The 19,607-nt window shown below is 41.3% G+C and overlaps 1 protein-coding gene across 11 annotated transcripts in view; it reads left to right on the forward strand.

The window, feature by feature from the left end:
* The window catches only part of KMT2C (lysine methyltransferase 2C), a 192,889-nt gene that overhangs the window by 5,661 nt on the left and 167,621 nt on the right, over nucleotides 1–19,607 (forward strand). Inside the window, exon 1 of one of the 11 annotated variants that reach the window (XM_064638549.1) lies at nucleotides 13,487–13,828. The exons of the other annotated variants lie outside the window; for them this stretch is intronic. The gene's annotated coding sequence lies outside the window, so the exon portion shown is untranslated. Of the gene's footprint in view, nucleotides 1–13,486; nucleotides 13,829–19,607 lie in introns of those variants that run through there. 11 annotated transcript variants of the gene reach the window in all.

Genomic DNA, 19,607 nt, shown 5'->3' on the forward strand with positions numbered 1-19,607 from the left:
TCTTCAAAAGAATGTTAATGTGTTGGTTGGAGCTTTGTAGTTCAGCTGTGTTTTCTTTACTTCATCAGACACCTTCTATGTTATATCTGTGTCTTTACTTGCCTGCCCTTTTCTCACTTCAAAATTTAACACTTGCAAATGTAAAGTTTATGTTGCATTGTGGAATAAAAATGTTCCTAAGCACACGATGGTAGTTGGGGAAGGTCATTTGCTACCTGGCAGGACCAAGGTCTTTGGATGGACGAGCTCTGTACAACCGTTGTACAGATAAGGGTTAAAGTATTAAAGCAAACAGTGGCCTGTACAAGCCACGTGTATCAAACTGTTTGGCCCAAAGCCAGGAGGTACATACTGGATCACCCAGGGAGGAGGTGAGGCTTCGTGACGTGACGTTGGCTCTTTGAAGGCCTTTCCAGTCCCTTGCAGAACGGGGCTGAGCTACATGGAGCGGGGTCCCGGGGGAGCCTTGGGCCATTTTCTTTGGCAGGCCATGTTACATGACTTCTTCCACCACAGTCGAATTACCAAGCAATTCCCCACCTGCCTTAGGTAGTTCTTGCATAGGAGCCTGGCTTAAACTGCTCACAGGGCTGTTTTGCTCAGGGGGTAAATGATACCTGCATTAACCTTTAGATTTTCAGTTCTTGGTAAGGACTTGTGTGATGGGTGGGCTTTACTGAATTGTTTTGCCACATTCTCAAAACTGTTAAAATGTGGATTTCACTTGTGTCTTGAGGGTGAGTGAAGTTAGGCTTAATGTTGGAAATAGATACAGAGTTTGAAACGGACTGGACTTGCTGTGAAGAATTGAGACCTTTTTGGTTTTTTTTGACATTGCAGTTGTTAGTTTGTTCATGTTTGTATTTGATGACCCGTTGAACTTCACTTGTGGTGAGAGGACCTTCAAGAGCTATTGGACAGTATCGTGACGTATCAAGTGTGATGGCAAAATCTCATCATATTGGTCATAGGGCATGTCTTGGCCCAGTCTCCTGGTTGCTACTCTCTGAGCCATTTACACACCAGGCATCTCTTCATCCTGCATGCATCGACACAGGAGACTTTTTCCTGGTTTAAAACAATAAAACAGTTCAATTTTCTTGGCTTTGCTTGTGGATTTTTTTTCTTGTTAGCATGTTCAACTCCTACTAACTTCTTGTCATTGTTCTTTCATAAGATAAGTAATTGGAAATGGACATTTCTATTCTTTGCTGTAATTTTAGTTGAGAGATGGTTTTCCAAGGCAGTTGGCTTGCTGAGAATAGGTAAGCTCTCCCTTTCTCAGGGTGGAGTTGTTTTTTAACTCCTTGGCCCAGCTGTCCCACAGCAATACTGGGGGAGTAGCAAGGTCATGTATTACTAGGGAAAACAGAGTTTCCTTATCCATCACTGGTGATTGTTCCCTTACATTATTATGCAGTGAGGCTATGGAATTAACTTTTTAAGAAACGCTGTCATAGGTACACTAAAATGTTATTAACTGCTAAATAACTGAGCAACCAAGAACTTCGGGAAATAAATTTTCTCTTTCTATGTTTAATATATTTGATCACCAATTCATGCAATCTGCATGATTCATATAGTCTGCATAAATACAGAGAAGTAAGATTTTACTGCACCAAGTCCTTTTTGCTAGTAACTTGCATTGAGTTCTGCTTATTTTTTTTGTTTGCTTATTTTTTTTTTTTCACTAGAAGGATGGCCATTCCTTAATCAGTCAAAATAAGTTTGGGCACTTGCTTCAAGAGCTACATTAAGATCTTCTAATAGCATTGGTGCTTTTGAAAGCAAATAAAAAGAAGTAGGAAACCCCTTAAAAATCTAGAAAAGTCATTACTTAGAGAAACATAGGCAGTGAGTGTATGGAGCACATCAGGTGGTTACTTTCCCCAAGCCCCATAAATCTTAGGCTGGTTCTGGTGGTGAAAAGGAGCAGCAGCGCTGCCCTCCCTCCCCTACCAGCTGTTTGTTCTGTCCCCTGTGCTGACCCAGGCATTTGTGGTGAGCTACGTTGGGAAACTGAGCTGGGTTAGGACTAACCTGGCAAAGAAACATGTTTGTGATAGCACGAGGGAGGAGGCCACAGCAAGGGCCAGGCTGTGCAGAGGCAGAGCTGCGGCTCTGGGCTGCACTGCCAGCCTGAAGTGGTGCCTGAGAAGGTAGAGCCTTGGTTGCCTGAAATTGGAGGGTGTTTGGTTCTCAGGCTGACTCCTTTGAGTTCTTCAATGTAGCAGCTGTTTCAGGAGATTGAGATTTTTACAGCCTGTAGTGATATATGCTGGCTAATTGGTTGTTTAAAAAAAATAAATAATGTTGAGAGGGTTCTTCACAGCAGATAGACAGAGGAGTTGTTCTCACCTCTCTTGCCCCAGACATGGGCATTGATTAAATAAGAAATTTCAGTTCTCACTTTGATCCTCAGAATCATTCTTAAATGGAATATTCAAAGTACCCTAAAATAACAGTGTAAGTAAAATGTTTTATGTTAGCAATAGTTTCTGGTATTCTTCTAAAAGTTCCTTCCTACATGTATATCAATATATAGGCACTATAATAAAATCACACAAGATCTTGCTTCTTTCAGAATATTCTTTCCTTTCACATTTTTTGAAAGTATTTTTGTTAAATCACACATGCACCAAATCCTGTTGCCAGCCATTCCAGTATGAACTTATAATTACTAATTTTCAGTGCTGTATTTATCAACATTCTAATTGCTTTTTCTTGAAGAAACTCTTGGAAGCCCTACGAAACTAGGATGCCTCCCCCTCAGACTTCTGGCATTGAGCAGGGGGAGAAAAAGAGGCCTTTTTCTCTTCTGCTGCATCATTACTGAAAATAAATTCTTGCCAAAACCAATTTTAATTAGGCTATCAGGAAAAAAAGAAATCAACTTTAGGAAAATTTACCAATTTTTTATTTTGCCTATTATATTTTTATTTTCCTTGGAGCATATGCAGTTGAGTCACTTGTATGGCACAATAAGATAATAGGAATTTTTGGTAGTGAAGCCGTGGTCTAAATGTTCTGTCTCTGCCACTAAACATTTGCTGACTTCTTAGGTGACTGTTTGGGAGTGGCACGTGGAAGCCTTAGCTAATCCAGAATGACTTCTGGAACATCCCAGGGTTCATGGAACCAGGGGTGTTCCAACAATGGTGTCTGCCCTCCTGTCTTGGCTTGGAGTGAAGACTCTGCAGTGTTCTTAGGGAATGTTTTCTCAACAAAACAGGGTAGGGTGGCTCCATATTGTTATTAATATAGGGAGGAGCAATTCTGTTTTAAAAATTGGGAGATTAGTAAGCCTTTTCATAGAATGTGAATTATATTGGTGTTTTGTTTTTTTTTTTTTTCCTGGAGCGTGCAGTTCAGAAGCACAATGAAATTCTTTTAAATAAAATTAATATTTAGTTTTCTTATATCACCACGGATAAATGGAACTGTACAACCAAAAAAGACTTCGGGGTGATCTTGCTCATCCTTCTGTGTTGTGTATCTGTACCATTTCTGACAAGTGGTTCCACAACTTGTTTTTGAAGTATTTAGTGAGTGCAATTTCCCCTGTATCTGCAGGCAATTGGTTTCAGTAACTAATTTTGTAAAGTATAAAATAAATATTCTTTACTGCTGATTAAGCTACTTTTGTCTTGTATTACTCACAGTTAAGACTCCACAGCTGAAATGGAAAACAATTTTTATGATAAACTTTAATTTATGAGGAGGTTGTCTCCTTTGTTCTGCACTGAACAAGCTTGACCTCTATTAGCAACATAATATTGATTTACCTGATTTGTCCTTTGAAAGATTGCTAATCTTTATTAAGTTTCACTTGGCTGATGTGAACCACTTTTCAATTTATCAAGATGATTTTTGTTAGCATCTTGCCCTGTAAAATATTCACAGCCTCAGCCATGTGTCAAATGCAGCTCTTCTGCGTGTGTGAATATCCACATGCAGGTCCTGGAGCAAGGGACTTTCTCCTGGTGTTCTCCCACCTTGACTGAAAAGAATTTGCAAATAAATACTCCTTGAGTGCTGTAGCTCTTTGTTGCCAGCCTCTCTCAGGGCATTTTCAGCCGGCCTGTATTAGGGAAGATGATCATTCATAGCTTAGAGATTACTTCTGTCTGGTTCTGAAGCATTGTGTCAAATCCTTCCAGTCCTGCTGACTTGAATTTCCCTGATTATTTAGCCTAGCAACAAAATCAGTTTTTAGCTACAATAAATCTGTTTTATGAAGGCTGAAATACAGAAAATGTCATTTGAGCCTGTTTTGTTATCCGTTTGTTCTTTTTTAACGCTGTTTGTACAGACTTTTGTGTTTCTCTTCTTACTTCTAAAATATTTCTGAAACTTTGTTTGCCTTTTATATTGCACAGTGGTAATACTGCATGCTGTGCTTTTATCTCCTCTGATTTTTATCCCTGACAATTTATGCTGTTTCTTTATATTCATTAAAATGCCCTTGTTTCCATTCCTAATATGATTCTTTCTAGTTTCAGACCCTTATTACTGGCTGCTTTTGATGCAGTCCGTATTGTTCATACTACATTTCCTATCTCTCCCCTGCTTTGGAATAGTTTGCCATTGTGCAAATTCCAGTACAATAACTGCCAGTCCTCCTTTAAATCGCAGTCTCAAGGGATTCTAGTAACAAGTTCAAAGAGTTTGTTTAAATTTGCTTTTCTTATTTCTGTTAATTGAAGATAAAAATTTGTTCTCCTTTCTGTACTGCTCTCACTTTCCCCCTTCCTTGGCACAGCGAGTGCTTCTTGTTACCACTTCCAGCCAAATCACTGTACACATTGAGATGTTTAAAATGGAGCCTGCCCTAATAGAGTGAAGTGTGAAGTAACTGCTCTTCTGGCACCCTCAACTTTGTGAAACAGTTGTCCTCAGCGTTTTCACAAACATGTTGGGCTGTTTGTTCTGTTATTTTGGTTTTCTATTAAACGTATGGATGATGAAGGCCTCCTCTTACCCTCAAGATACGTGCTCTGAAAGCTTCTGTTAGCTGATTCCAAAGACTTACCAGCTTCCCCAAATTTTTCTCTCCCAGCCTATCCAGTTCCTTATTCCCTAGTTCCTAGTCTCTGTTGCTTACGTGTTCGTTTCTGCTCCAACTTTTTTCCTTCTCTGTTTTTTCCCCTCCTTGTAGTAAAAGCAAGTGAGTATTTTTTTCTTACTGTGGTCCACTGAACTGCATGAGACTAGAACTTCACTTAGAAATGGGCCAGATGCTTTCCATTGTGAGGAAAGGCTTGGGAAAGGGAATTTTGAAATAAAATTCAAAGTAAAAATTGCTGCTCGTTTCAGTTCCCCTAAATTTTGCCATTTGTAAGTAGGGCTAATTCATGACTGTTGCTTGTGTTTTGTATTGATGAGTGCCATGGCTGTAGCCAGCAACAGTGTTCTGGCACCTGAAGCGCTTGGCTTCTTGTCTGTGCTTGTGAGAAACCCGACAGGGAATGTTTGGAGTCACTGGTCACTGTTGTCCCCATTGTCAGATGATTCCAGCAGTTGCTCGGGCAGTTTTGCCCCAGACCTGCCACCACTTGGCCAAACAGTTCTCAAGGCTGGCCCAAGGTTTCGTTTCGTGTGGGCCACACGTTGTTCCCAGCATAGTTTGCATGTGGCTGCTTTGTGTGGGAGTTTGGGGATTAGATAGCAATGGATGGAGGCTGCTCGGTGCTGGTCGGCCTCAAGGCCAACATCATCAGCTAAGTTTAATTTACTGGTGTAACTACAACTGGTGTTTTTGTTTTGTTTTGTTTTTTTAAGAAAGAATTCAATGAATCTGATAGAATTATGATCTGTTTTACTTTCAGCCTCCTGGGCAAACACTGTGCCACAGTTAATGTTCTCTAACCCATAGGGATGCAAGTTTAGGAAGAACAGCTCACAGCAGAATTGCTCTAGAGGGAGCAGATGAGATGGGATGTACAAGCCATGAGGCTCTGGGAAATGCTGGCTTTCAGTGCTACTTCTGACACACAATGTTTCCAGGTTCACCTTTTGCGTAATTAACCCTGCATCAGGCATCCTGGTAGAGAGTTGTACAAATGGAAGTGCAAAACAGATTCAGCAGGAATTCTAGTTTATTTTTCTACCAATGTCTTTCAGAAACCCTTTAGGAGACAAGTGGGCCCAGAAATGGGAGGGTAACTCAAGAAATAAATGATCTGTAAGCAAGATTATTTAAAGAAATTATCCCTAAGGTCTTTCACGTAGCAGTAAGTGCTGTCTCATAGCTGACTGTGCTGTTGCCTCTTTCTGTAAGGGAATGGGAGAGTATCCTTTGTCCTATGGTGTGCTGTGAACAGCTTGGAGATACATTACTTTGTTACCAATATATTTGTTGGTAAAGAATAAATACAAAAGCTTGGTAAATTGCCTCATATTTTGTGTGCTCTATATGTGGTCTTCTCAGACAAGGCTATGCTGGTAGAACAGAACAGAGAAAGTACTGTTTGTGTGTGAACCTACTTTATGGACAAGCAGAAAATCTTGATCTCAAGGCTCGTTAACCAGACACTGTCAGTGGGGGTTTTATATTACTGATAACTTAATGTAAATAAATATTTGTTTAGGAATATTTTCAGTTTACTTTTTTCGATTCATGTGTCTCTTTTTATTTTACTTGCTTTAGACTGTCTTGATAGGCAAAAAGAACCTGTTTTTAAATTGTTAGCTTGACCATGTTATTTTAGAGCCTTTTTTTTTAGACCAATGAGATTTTCTCATCTATACTTAGTTAACGTGCTCACACTTAGAAAAAGTGAAGTCATAACTGTCTTGGACATGTTTAAACTTGTTGAGTTGAAGCTTCAGCTCTCAGCTATCCTGTATCTTCTCAAGTGCACTGTTTTCCTTGTGTAGTTAAAATTTGGGAAAGTATCGTGATAGGCGTTGGTTAGCAGGCTTTTATCTAAAGACTATAAATGTTGTTAGATGAAGTTGTTGAGTTTTTCTGGCTCTTTACTCTCTCTCTCTTTTTCTTTTTTTTTTCCTTTTTGTCACCCAATATGTAGCCTGAGCTGAACCTGGGGAATATACAGTGACCACGTCATGTGGTGTGGGAGCATATTCCATAACAGCCATTAGTAATGGGCCTTGGGGACAGGGCAGAGACTGAATTCTAGCTCCTGTAGTCATGCCACCCAGGTTTATTTTCTAGGAGTACTGTGATGGTCTAGTTTCTGCCTGAATTGTTTTCTTTAAAAGCTTTAAAGGAATAATTATATTTATTTTACTATTTTAAAGGAGCTTACTCATGAATAGGAGGAGTAAGTGTACTCAAATTCTGCTGAAGTCTTTATGCTTAGTCAGAAGAGAGAGGGAGGTATCTCTGAAATGCAGTTTTGATGAAGTTGGGTCTGAGCAAGGGCCATCTAGTAGGAAATAGTGGACAAAGGTGTTTAGGTGTGATTTAGGCCATCTGAGTATCACCTTTATGCCCTGATCTCTGTTCTCTGTACTTGGCGTAATTTATTTCAAATAGGGTCCCCCCATCAGATTTCAGCACTGTGTCTAATTGCACAGCTATGTAAACAAGGAATTGAACTTCAAAATGTTTGTAAACCATTTTGGGAACTGACTCTGACCTGCTTAGAGCAGGAGGTTGGACTAACTGACCCCTGAAGTCTTTTTCAACTTGAGTTATTGTATGATCCTGTTCCGTGAGCAAGCCCTCTCATGGTTGTGTCCATTATTTATGTGGTACCCATTGCTTTTACACAGTGAATGATGTGTAATAACCTTTATTTTGTAGGTGTTTTCGTGTATTATTTCTTGAAAGAAAATAATTTAATAAATCTCTTTGTTTCATTGTCTGCATTCCTTATTCCCTTTGTCACCTGATACTTGCCTTATCTATTAATCTGTGTGATTCCACATATTCTAAATAAATTATTTCTTCCTTACTATGTTGGGATTATTTTTTTGTCAGAAATGTGTCACTTGGCACTCCAGATTTTCTTTTTAAAGAGTATATTTGAAAGTTTATCTTCTAGAAAAGGGTAGGGCTATTTTGATTACTTTAAAGCAAATATGTCAGAATTTATTTTCTCATTGGATTTCCATCATGCACTGTTGAAAGCAGTTTTGTCCTGCCTGTGCTAGCAGCTAACAATGCATGTCAGTAGCAATGAGTCATTTTTTAATGGCTTGAGAGTGTTTAGTTATTGTCTGTGTGCTACCTCTTCTCTTTTTTGCATCTTCTTTTCAGCTTGTGGTCTTTTCATCCATATTGGTTTTTAGTCCTTTCTGAATTAATTCGCTCACCTTTTTATTTCTTTTTCTCATGAAGAAAATTTTCTTCAGGAACTGTAGTGATAGGACAAAGGGGAATGCCTTCAAAATGACAGAGGGCAGGTTTAGATCAGATGTTAGGAAGAAATCCTTTACTGTGAGGGTGATGAGACACTGAAACAGGCTACCCAGAGAGGTGGTGAGAGCCCCATCCCTAGAAACGTTCAAGGCCACGTTGGAGGGAGCTCTGAGCAACCTGGCCTAGAGGAAGGTGTCCCTGCCATGTTGGAAATGGGTGATCTTTAAGGTCTCTCCAACCCAAACTATTCTGTGATTCTAAGGGATACTACATTATCATTTTAGTTTGTAACAGAGTTTACCACTGGCAGCACTCAGCAATGGTGTAAAACACACGGGTCATGAGACTCTGTCTCTTGTGCAGAGTTTCTCTAAGAAAGCACCTCGTGCTGTGCTGCTTCAATGCCAGGTAAAATAGCGCTGTTGGAAAAGCAGAGAGGTGACTAAGGAAATCTGATTCCCAGAGATAATGCGAAATTTGAAGACCTATATTTTTTTCTTTCAAATATTTTGGTTTTGAAATGCTTTTTAGCCTGATATAGCCTATGCTTCTCCATTGATGTTGCCATTTGCCTTGTGCCACTGGACAGTGGTGACATTTTGTGAGTTCAAACTCCTTTGTGAGATTTGTGCTGATGCTCTGCAGGTAAATATCAGCCATAGAGGCAAGAGGGGACACTGTGGCTTGTTCTGAAGGGTTTTTACCTCAAATTCATGTTCATCAGTCAATCAAATGTAGTAGTAGGCTTTGTCTGCCATCTCTGTCACTGGGACAGTAGCCTTTGGCTGAAGCATGGAAAGACATCAGGGAAGAAGGACACCTTGAGCCTTTTGAGTTTTATTTGCCAAAACTTGTCAGTCAAAGCCATAATAAGAGACAGAATTTGATGTTTTCTATGTGGAAAGCTATTTCAATTACCTAACTTACATTACTGTTCAGATTTTATTTCTAAAAGCAAGCTTGCTAGATATGACATCTTAGATGTAATGGCTTTAAATCAAATTTATCATAGTATGTTAATGTGGGCATGTAGTTAATACACCAAATGTGTTTCTTGGCTGTGTGACATGCTGCCAACCTATCCTGGGGTCCAGATATGATCTGGTTCATGCTCACAAGAAGAAAGAACAGGGAAGAGGAAATACACCATTTGGAACCACTTTGGAACCTTTATTTTTGTTTTTATTTCTTACTTCTAGCAATGGAATCTATCTCTAGAGACTTAATACAGGTTAGAAACTAAGAACTTCCATACCTCTTCAAATGCAATAAAAAGAGAAGTCAGTCGTCTTCTGTTTAATCCTTTGGCATAGAAAGTGGAATTTACAGAGAAGCTGTAAACAGGAGAGGGTGGTTCAAGTTTCTATGTAGCATGGAAGCATAAAGGGGTGCTAGAAGGTAAAATGCCTTTACATTTCAGTAGGATTGCCATGCTAAGGGAAAATATTTGCATTTCCTTTTCTGCTTGTTGTCCTTTTGTAGCTTGATACTTAGGGCTTAATCTCGAGTTGTGATTATAATATAATATTCTTAAAAATCCATTGATGATCTTGGACATAGATCAGCAGAAGTTAGGAAGAAGCAAATGTTTAAGACAGAGAAACACATTTTTGTGCTCTTAATATATCCATCTTTGTATGCTGTAAAATGAATGAAGTAACAAATCAGATGTATGACCTAGTAAGAGTAACCTAGTAATACTTCTGTGTGAAACCCATGTCTCTTATTTGTGTATGGGTTGCACCTGAAATTCTGATTGGAATATATTGGAAGTGGTGACTTACGTGTTTCTGAATTTCTCTTGGTTGCTGTGAAGAAACATTCTCCAAAAGTTAGGAGTTGTAAATAGGGCCTAATACAAAGAGATACTGTGTGGTTCACTCAATGTGTCTTGATTAACTCAAGAGTTGTATCCTTGACTTAATCGATTTGAGCTTGGAAAAAAACAGTCTACCATATGTATAGACATAAGTTTTTATCTTAATCATTAAATCTATCACTTCTGTTGCTTACCAAAAAAAAGAAATCTGTCTTAGCAGAGGCGACTGATCCCATTTTCCCCATGTACGTTTTCTTGGCAGAGGCATTGGCATTAAACAGTTCCTGCCTTGCCATCCCAGTGACACACGTTTGTGGAGACGTGTGAATCGGGGCAGGGAGTTGCTGCAGACAGAATTGCTTTGCCTTTTCTTGGTGTCCAGCCCCACTACTTCTTGCTGGGTTACCCTGTAGCAGGATCAGTCCACGAGTCTGGTTCATAACATGATCCAACACACAGGTGAACGGGAACAGTTTGGAGGCTGGGAAGAAGAGGTGTGGGGTGGGATCAGCTTCAGTTAGAACTGCTGCCCAAGTTGTTCCTTTAGCTCCTTGTGGAATCCTACTGAGTGCAACTTATGGGTAGTTTGTGTGGTGTCAACATGACTGGTGTTTGGACCATGTCTGACTGCGCTGTAGTAAAATTACACTTTGTCCTTCCTAAGATTTTCATGGTAGTTAATGTTCTTTTACAGTAAAAGAACTAAATCTCGCCTCTGATGTGATGGAAAATGCATCTCTGTTCAAAACTCTGGGGAAGAAGGTGGCCAGCTAATATGGCTTCATACCTGTTAGCTTGCATCTTGGATCACATGAACAGCAGGGAAAAGTACTGAGAGTAATTTAATATTATTATTTTAACCAGCTATTATTAAATTACAACTTGTCTTGTTTGTGCTAACATACTTAAACTTGTCAGGTGACCCATTACCTGATATGTTAAAACCTGCATTTTTAAATGGAGTGTAACATTTGAAAATATCTGCAGGTTTGAGGTACAGCAGCACAGACAGCCCTGTGAATTGATGTAGCCTCAGTCGTGCTGCTGGGGTGTCACCTCAGACAGTACTGCAGCCAGGCTTGGAGTGGAAGCTTATCAAAATAGGCTGTTGTGGGATAGATGACACACTGTAAAATTGGTGCTCCAGCCTTGCTTAACCTGCTGAGTCTAAACAGAAAAACTCATTTTATTTAATACAGTTTGGGAGATCCACAGCTTCTATCTGCTGTTTGGTATCTCCTTTGGTTTAAGAGGAGCTTAATCTCAGAATAACTCGTTAGAAAAATGTTTAAACTCTGGATGTCCAAGAGGGACTTGTCCTGGTTGAGCCCAAAGGACTGTTGAGTGCCAAAGGGAATAGGCAAAGTGATTAATGTTTCAGTAGTGGCTTCGCAATTCGCCATTTGTTGGTTGGACCAAAGCAACCCACCCTTACTGCAAAATAAACCCCTGACATTTACCATCTCTGCTAAGGTTTAGACTAACATATTTAACCTCCTCATTGCAGCAGACTGAGTGTGCTAATACGTGTGGTTACAGAGATGTGCTGATAAGCTGTAGCTTGATAGCTCCTTGTAGCCAAATATATTTGTGTCCGTACCTGTACTAACATGGCACAATGGCTCTTATACAATAGTTACTTGTTTCAGAGTAAACACCTGGAGATTTTTTCATGTGAGTGCTTTCTTTTTAAAATTTTATCTTCATCTCTGCAGAATTGGTTTGATAAAAACTTTCCTGTAGGCCAGGCACCTGGCGTGTGTTTCAGTTGGAAATGTAAGGAGAGGCAGTATTGGTCCACTCCCTCTACCTGGATAGATCCTGCTGTGTGAATCAGTGTGGGAATTTGGGCTTATTTTGTTCTCAGAAGTGAGATGGTCTTTTTTAAGCTCCTCGTTGCATTTATTGAGAATGTCTCTAACCAGTACTGATCAGGCAATACTGAACTTACTTGCTTGTCCACAACAGAGGATGCCCAAGGTTAAGTATGTCCAGTTGCAGCTCAGTGTGACAGAAGAGAATTTGATAAAAAGTACTGAGTGAGAAAGTAGACATAATGCATGGTCTTACTTCTGTTTGTCAGACCAGTCACATTATTGTTGTCAATGTGTCAACCTGTGTCTTGCAGATGTCTGATACCTAAACAAGTTTTAAGAAAAAATTAAGATTGACAGAAGCAAAGCATTACACAACAGCTGCTTCAGGGTTTTTGCGTGAAGGGAAGTTGAACAAAGGCAGTTGTGTTACTACTCAAATTGGCAGACCGATTGGTTTGCAAGTATCTATCAATACTAGTGAAGTGACACTTGCGTAATGTTTTCTTGATTTGTTTTTCTCTCTAGAGGAGAAGAAGAAAATTGGCAGGGAGCATTTGAAGGATTAGGAAAGAGCCGTTTGTAGATGGACATTTGTCAAGTTTTGCTTTCTTAGCTCGTGCGTTCCAGATTCTTTTGGAGAAGTGTAGAGCAGCCTGAAAAATGTTGGGGGGGGAGGAAGGAAAGCTAAATCACAAAATACTAACGAAAAACACAAGACTAAAGCACAACTTTCACCTCAACATGCAGAAAAACTTCTTTACATTGAGGGTGTCAGAGGGCTGGAACAGGCTGCCCAGGGAGGTCGTGGAGTCTCCCTCTCTGGAGACAGTCCAAACCCACCTGGACACGTTCCTGTGTCACCTGCCTTGGCAGGGGGAGTTGGACTGGATGATCTCGTCCAACCCTTCCAACTCTAACGATTCTGTGGTGGAGGGGAAAAAAAAAAGGCGACCCCGAAGTCCCATCTTAATCTTCAGGGGTGAAACCCTGGTTTTCCCGGAGCAGCCCCAGGAGCCGAGGAGGGGCCGCCGGGGAAGCGGCCGGCGTCGTCTATGGAAACGTAACTTTTGGCTGCGCCGCTTTGTTAAACGGAAAAGTGCGGGCGTGGGGGGAAGGGAGGGAGGGAGCGGGAGCGCTCGGGAGGCGCTCCCGGGCAGGGGCTGCGGGAGGCCCGGCCGCGGCCGCCGCGGGCCGTGCGGGGCCCCGCGGGGTGCGGGGCGGGGGCCGGGCCGGGGGCGCCGCGGGCGGGGGCGCTGCGCCTCAGGCGGCCGCCGCTCCGCCTCCCGAGCGCGGGCGGCCCCGCTCCTGCCGCAGCGCTCCGGTCCGCACATTGGCGGCGCCCGGCTGCGTCGGATCTACTTTCTCTCTCTCTCTCTCTCCCTTGGCTCTTTTTTTTTTTTTTTTTTTCCCCTCCTCTTTTTTTTTTTTTTCTCCCCCCTTTCCCCTCCCCTTCCCCCCCCCCCGCTCCCCTCCCCCTCCCTCCCTCTCTCCCTCCCTCCCTCCTCCTCCGCCGGCGGCCCCAGCCTGGTTCGGGGAGGATCCCGGAGCCGAAGTTCCGCGGCGATCGGGGCTGTGGCGCATCGCTCCCCGGCGGCGCCGCCATGGGGGGGGCCCTGTAGAGCCGCCCGAGGCCCCGGGGCAGCGGCCGGGGGAGCTGCGAGCGAGCGGCACGAACATGGCAGACCGCGGGCACTGCTGAGCATCACCGCCGTCCCCGCTCCGCGCCGCGCTCGGGCCCTGACATGTAAATAACTTCTCTTCCCTCCGGATCCGCGCCGGTGCCAGCCCCTCCATTTTCCAGAGGGGGATTTGCGAGCGGTTCCGCGGCGCTGGGCGATGTCGCGCAGAGCCGGCTCGCCGGGGGTGAGTACGGCGGGCGCTGAACTTCTTTGTATCGGAGGGCAGGCGGTGACAGCGGGGAAGGGGCTCCCCCGGGGACGGGGGGACCCGCCGGGACCGGGCGGAAAACTTGGCGCCGCTGACACACTGGGAGAGCGAATTCGACGCCGTTTGGTCAAAAAAAAAAAAAAAAAAGAAAAAATAAAACCACCAACCCCCCCCCCCCCCAAAAAAAAAAAAAATAAAACCAACCGGACCCGAGTCCAGACGTGGGTGTAAGAGGTTCAAGTTACACGCTCGCTGGATAATCCTCGGCCGTTTGCTAAATAAAAATAAGAAAAAGGAGGGTGGGTGGGTGGGAGAAACAGCCACAAAAGCCCCGCTCCATCTGACCCGGGCATCCGGTCATCGCTGCCCTGGGTACACCTACACACGTGTGCCCGCACGGACGCGCTCATATTCTTTAAAAAATAGGACTTTTATGGTTATCTGTAGCACAACTGTTATTTTTTCCCCCTTTTAATTTTTTTTTTAATCACTTCCTGATGTAAATTCTGGACTGATGGAAAATTGAGATAGGATTCCTTTTCCTGTAATATTTTGAAGTATTCTGTGCACACTATTTTTTGAGGAGTGTGCCATTTTAATTTCACATGGTTTCACCTTTATAGTGTTAATTTTAGGTGATCCTCCCAACTGCCTTTATCTGTAGTTCTCAACTGAAAGAAAAATAAAACACTTTTAAAAATATACTGTATTTCTAGCGCGTAATGCATGGTCAGGCCATCCTATATGATGATTTTTGTATGAGCACTGAGCAAATAGGTCATAAGTCAAAGTAAGTGTTATGTAACTGGCTGGCTTTAACAAACTTGGTACAAACTGTAAAGAAAAAAAGTATTTTTTTTTTGTTTGGACAATATGAGAAGCTGGCTATCTATTTTTCCAGTGGGAACTTTGTAGCAGGTTGATTTAAAGAAAACAACCAAACAACAAAACAACCTATGCTTTCAAAATATGAACCAGTTTGTGTAGTATTTTGTATTTTTCTGAAAAACTGGTTTAGTCTTGTGTGTAATTCTGGATACTAAACACGAGATACTCACCAGCGAATCATTAGTTAACACTGTAACCAGATTCTTACATAATTGAAAAACGTTCCTGAGTTAGTATATTTTATTATTTAACTTCACTGTTTTCTCTAATAGCTTTATTTGGCATAGAGTTGCTGAAAGAACTGAGGATCAGTATGAAAATGATTTGGGGCTTTTTCATCTGAAGAAGTAAAGCAGCAGTGGGTTCATACTCCTCTTGCAAAACTGAAACAACTAGGCAGACATTTACAGATTCTCAGTGACTCTGTACAACGCTGTGTATTGAAGTACACACAGCTACTACGCTGGAGGTTGCATGGAGGGGTCTTTGTGCTGTCTGTACATCATGGTGATGGTATTCCGTGGTGTTTGATGTTCCTGCACAATAAAATACACTCGCTGCAGAAAATAACTGCAGCTCCCAGAATGTTCAGTGCAGATATTTTAACCATCTACTTGTAAGACAGAGGCAGGGGACGAGGTAGACTTTTCTCAGTGCTGTGGGATCTGTGTGAGCCGTTCAGTAACTTCACTGATGACTACTGCACATTTATTTTTAAACTATTTGGTTATGCATCCTTTACTGCTTTGTTGTAGATGGCCTTTCTTTTGACAATAACTTGGAGCTTGAGCATCTGTAGTTTTTAATTGCTTGCCTCACTTTCAGGTAGTCTTTGTAGACTGTGTTACGACTCTACTCTTCTTTTGTTGTATCTGTTATGTGCGAAGTAATACCTAATATTCTGTCAGCAATAAATCCAGATGCTTTTAGGGCAAAATACTCTTTTTTTTGTTTGTTTGTTTGAATTGTTATTTAATTTTGGTGTAATTATTTTGTCAGACTCCGCACTCAGTTGACTTATATCCTTTTTTTCCCTATTTTTTCCTTGCCCGTTTTTTTCTTATTTTCTTCTCTATTTTTCTTTCCCAAGCAGAAACTCCTGCAGAGTTTTGGCAAAATGTTCTTTGGGAGTTGTTTGGTCTTTTTTTTTTTTTCTGGAGGGGAGTAGCATTATTGTAATTTACATAATATACCAGTAGAAAGTAGTTGCATCATGTACAGTTTCTTAATGCGACCGTTCACTGGACTTGCCTGAAAATGATCTCTTAAGGGTAAATGGCTGAGCAAAAATTAAAAGCAGCCATGTATTTATTTCTGCTTTTGTTTCAGGCTAAAAGGGCCATTCAGCATGTGCTTTACAGGGTATTTCCAGACTGAAATTTATTCAGCTATTTAAAAATAATGGTAAAAGGATTCTTTTATCATCACTGCTTTCAAATCTCACAGTTTTGCAATTCTGGTTTCCTGTTCTCGAAGTGTGGATAGAAAACTCTTAGTGTGGAGGAGTATATACTTTGTATACCATTTAGTATAAAATAAGCAGCCCAAGAAGAAGAGGGACTGGCTCTGGAATGTTGTCAAAAGCACACTCTAAACAAGCTGAAAGATACTTTTTTGTTTTATTTGGGCTGTTCCAATTTTAGTAATTACAAAGGCTTCTGGAGGCTCTGGGACATAGCGTGTTTGCAGAAAGAAGTATTAAAAACCAGTTTGACAGTGGGCCTTTAGCTAGTCTTTTATAATTCTGTCTTTCCTCTGTGAAATCCTTTTGGCATGTTGTGGTTCTCTGGCAGCATCCCAGCATGTGATATCACAGATATCAGATGTCTTCTTGTGATTCATGGCATTTGCTGTGGCACAGTGGTGCTCCCTGGGATGGCTTAGGTGAACCAGGAAATGTCATGGAAATTCGGTAGGGAAAGCTGTGTGCTGGAGAAACAGTCACGTGGCTCAGGGAGTAGGTGAGCACCTTCTGTTTGAGAGTGTTCACATCTTTGTGTTTGGTAATCTGATGGGGAATGTGTTCAGCAAACAGATGTGTCTTTTAGTGGTCTTTACAGATTTTTTTTCCCTGACGTCTGAGATATAGATGGATATCAAAATGAGTGGCAAAACATCACAGTCAAGCTTTGCCCTTTGGAAATATCTCTGATTAAAAAAATGGAGCATAATTATACGTGACCTTGTTAGGATTTATTTTCATCTTGAACTTGAGGTCCAATGCCAGCCATAAGCACAGATGATATCACACATATAGAGGATATTTGACTCCTCCATAAGATCTATTGGAAGTTAGTCATAGCACACTGTATTTCTGTCTGTCTCTTCGGTGAAAGTCTCCCTCTTGTCTGTATTCACTGGTGAAATGTTAAGCACTAAGTTGTGGCTTGTGATGATGGTGCTTTTGTAGCATAGCTAGAAAATAAAAGATTCCACGCTGGCTACTTTGTCCCATGTTTTCATACTGGTTTCCAAGCATTGAAAGGTGAATTCTTGAGGAACATTGCTTAATTAGACACAGAAGATGAAGGCATAGAAAAGAATCTGCTTGTGTATTTGTTTATTTAGTCAGGACTTGCAGTTCTTGGGTATAATTCAGTTTCAGGAATGAATTCTTTGTTTTAGATGGAGCTCAATGTGTTCCTCCTAACCACAAACACTTCCATGTTGTTGTTACTCCAAATCTCCCTTTCTCTTTTTATTTTTTTTTCCTTATCCCTGTTTTTAATTTCTGGGCCCCAAATGTCCCAGTGGTGTAAAAAGACAGTGTAGATGGCTTTTGGAAAACTCTGTTTGGGAAGAAATGCATGAGAGAGCAGGTTATTATTGCCTGATTTATGGTTTGGCTTCTGCCCCAACCAGCTTACAATCTAAATAATACTTTTGCCCCCTCTTAGCATCTAACATCAGGTGCCATAGAGAAAAATGGGACAAACTCTGAAGAGGGCAGTTATGGGAGTAATCATTCTGTGGGAGATCTGTTTGAGGTGGGATTAGACCAGGAGGAAAGGGAGCTGTGTTTTTCCCAGAATTCAGAAAACCTTGAGCAGAATTCTTATTTATGCTTATAGTTCTGCAGAAATCTGCCTTCTTTGAATCAAATGACTTGTGAAGATACTGAGTTTGACAGAATTTGAAGGCTTTTTCCAAGCATGAGGAACAGGGTGAAAAGATCTGATGTATTTGGCAGAACAAAGAGGATGGGGTGGGAGGAAGGGATGGGATGGATGGGACTATACAAGGATGGCATAGCAGGAGCAATAAGAAGGACTAAGGTTGGAGCTTTATTTACCCTTATGCTTGAGCGAGGTGGTTTTGTCAGCACAGTTTTGTAGCACCACTGAGAATGAGTTTAGCAAGCAAGAAGGTGGTCAAGGAGGGTGATGAGGGAATGAATGAGTCTAGAATATTTTCTAATATTTTCAAAAGTTACTTGATCTGGGTCAAGTAATAGGTGTTGTCACTGCCAAGTCAGCCTTGCCTTGTGTACAGAAGGTTTAGTCGCAGTCGTGGCAGTCGTCATTCAGTGTGTGTTCAGAACTGTCATAAAATGGAGGTTGGGGTTGAGCAGTAAGTACTCTATTAACCTTTGACAGTCTGTTCTCATTTCAAAAATTTGACTTTGGCTTTGCAATATTTTAGCAGAAGGCTAATTGCACATAAGAAGGGGCACAGAAGCAAGGTAGAGGGCTTTTGGAAGAACTGTGCATTTGCAGTACTCAAAAAAGAGGAATCCGGAGTTACAGGAACATAATCCTTAAGGCAGATGGGATAGAGAGAATGAGGAGCATGGTCTTCAGTCTTTCACCTTAATCCACCTTGGTGCAGTTGCTCACAGGCAAGCAGTGTTTATTCTTATGTGTATTTAGTCATCTTTTCCCTTCCATTTATCCCTTGTCATCTTTGTTTTCACCTTGTTAAAGGAAGTCAAGATTTTTCATTTAAGAAAAATAAACAGTTTAAAGAGCGATATAAGGACAGTGTTATGCATCTCCAGAAATAGCAACTATTACAACTTGAAGTCTTGCTCTTGGAAGACAAGACTAATGGTGAGGAAATCTGGAAGGTTTCTGAGGTGGTTTGTATCGATCAGAGTACAGTCTTGCATTAATTTTTGAAACTGGGCTGGGGAGAGGATTCTGGCCTGTATATTTTGTTTAGTTTATATATCAGTCGACAAAATATAAAGCAGTTAAATGCATCCTTTTTTCCCCCTGATATATTTGTCTTCGGGTAGTAAAATCCACCTACAATGATGTAAAATGTTAGGCTGTGAGGAGTTGGTAAGCCAATTATTTTTTTTCTTCCATTTTTCAGAAATGCATGTAGCTCTTGAATCTGTCTTGATGGCCATGGTTCAGTTACTGAGATGGTTGTGTCACTTTTCTGTAGAAAGTTTTGGAATCCTGGAGCTGAATCAGTGAATAGCTATTATTTTAGGCAGTTCTATTGCTTCCCTTGGGGATGTTTTGAAATCAGTTGACTCCCGTTTGGTGTGTTACCGGAAAGTCAGAGTTTCTGGACTGTGCTGTACATCCAGGGATTGCTCTGGCCAGTTGTGACATCCTCTGCATTTGCCCCTCTTTTTGAAGGTGGTTGGCTGCTGTTTTCTCTGGTGATAGCTGAGAGAAATAAAGGCTAGGGGGAGGTAGTTCCCCTGACCAGTGATAGACCTACATACAGTTCACATGTGAACAATCCTATATTATATTAATTTTTTTCCTTATGGCTGCCTAATCTTCAACGTCTGCTGCTGCCAGCTTCACCAGTACTACAGAGTTTTCATTATTGATGCCTCTGGACCTCCAAATAAAGAACTGCCAGTGAATAAGTACTGTATGGATTCATTTAATTATTAATCAGCGTG

Source organism: Pseudopipra pipra, chromosome 1, assembly GCF_036250125.1.
Source record: "Pseudopipra pipra isolate bDixPip1 chromosome 1, bDixPip1.hap1, whole genome shotgun sequence".
In the NCBI taxonomy this organism is placed as follows: Eukaryota; Metazoa; Chordata; class Aves; order Passeriformes; family Pipridae; genus Pseudopipra; species Pseudopipra pipra.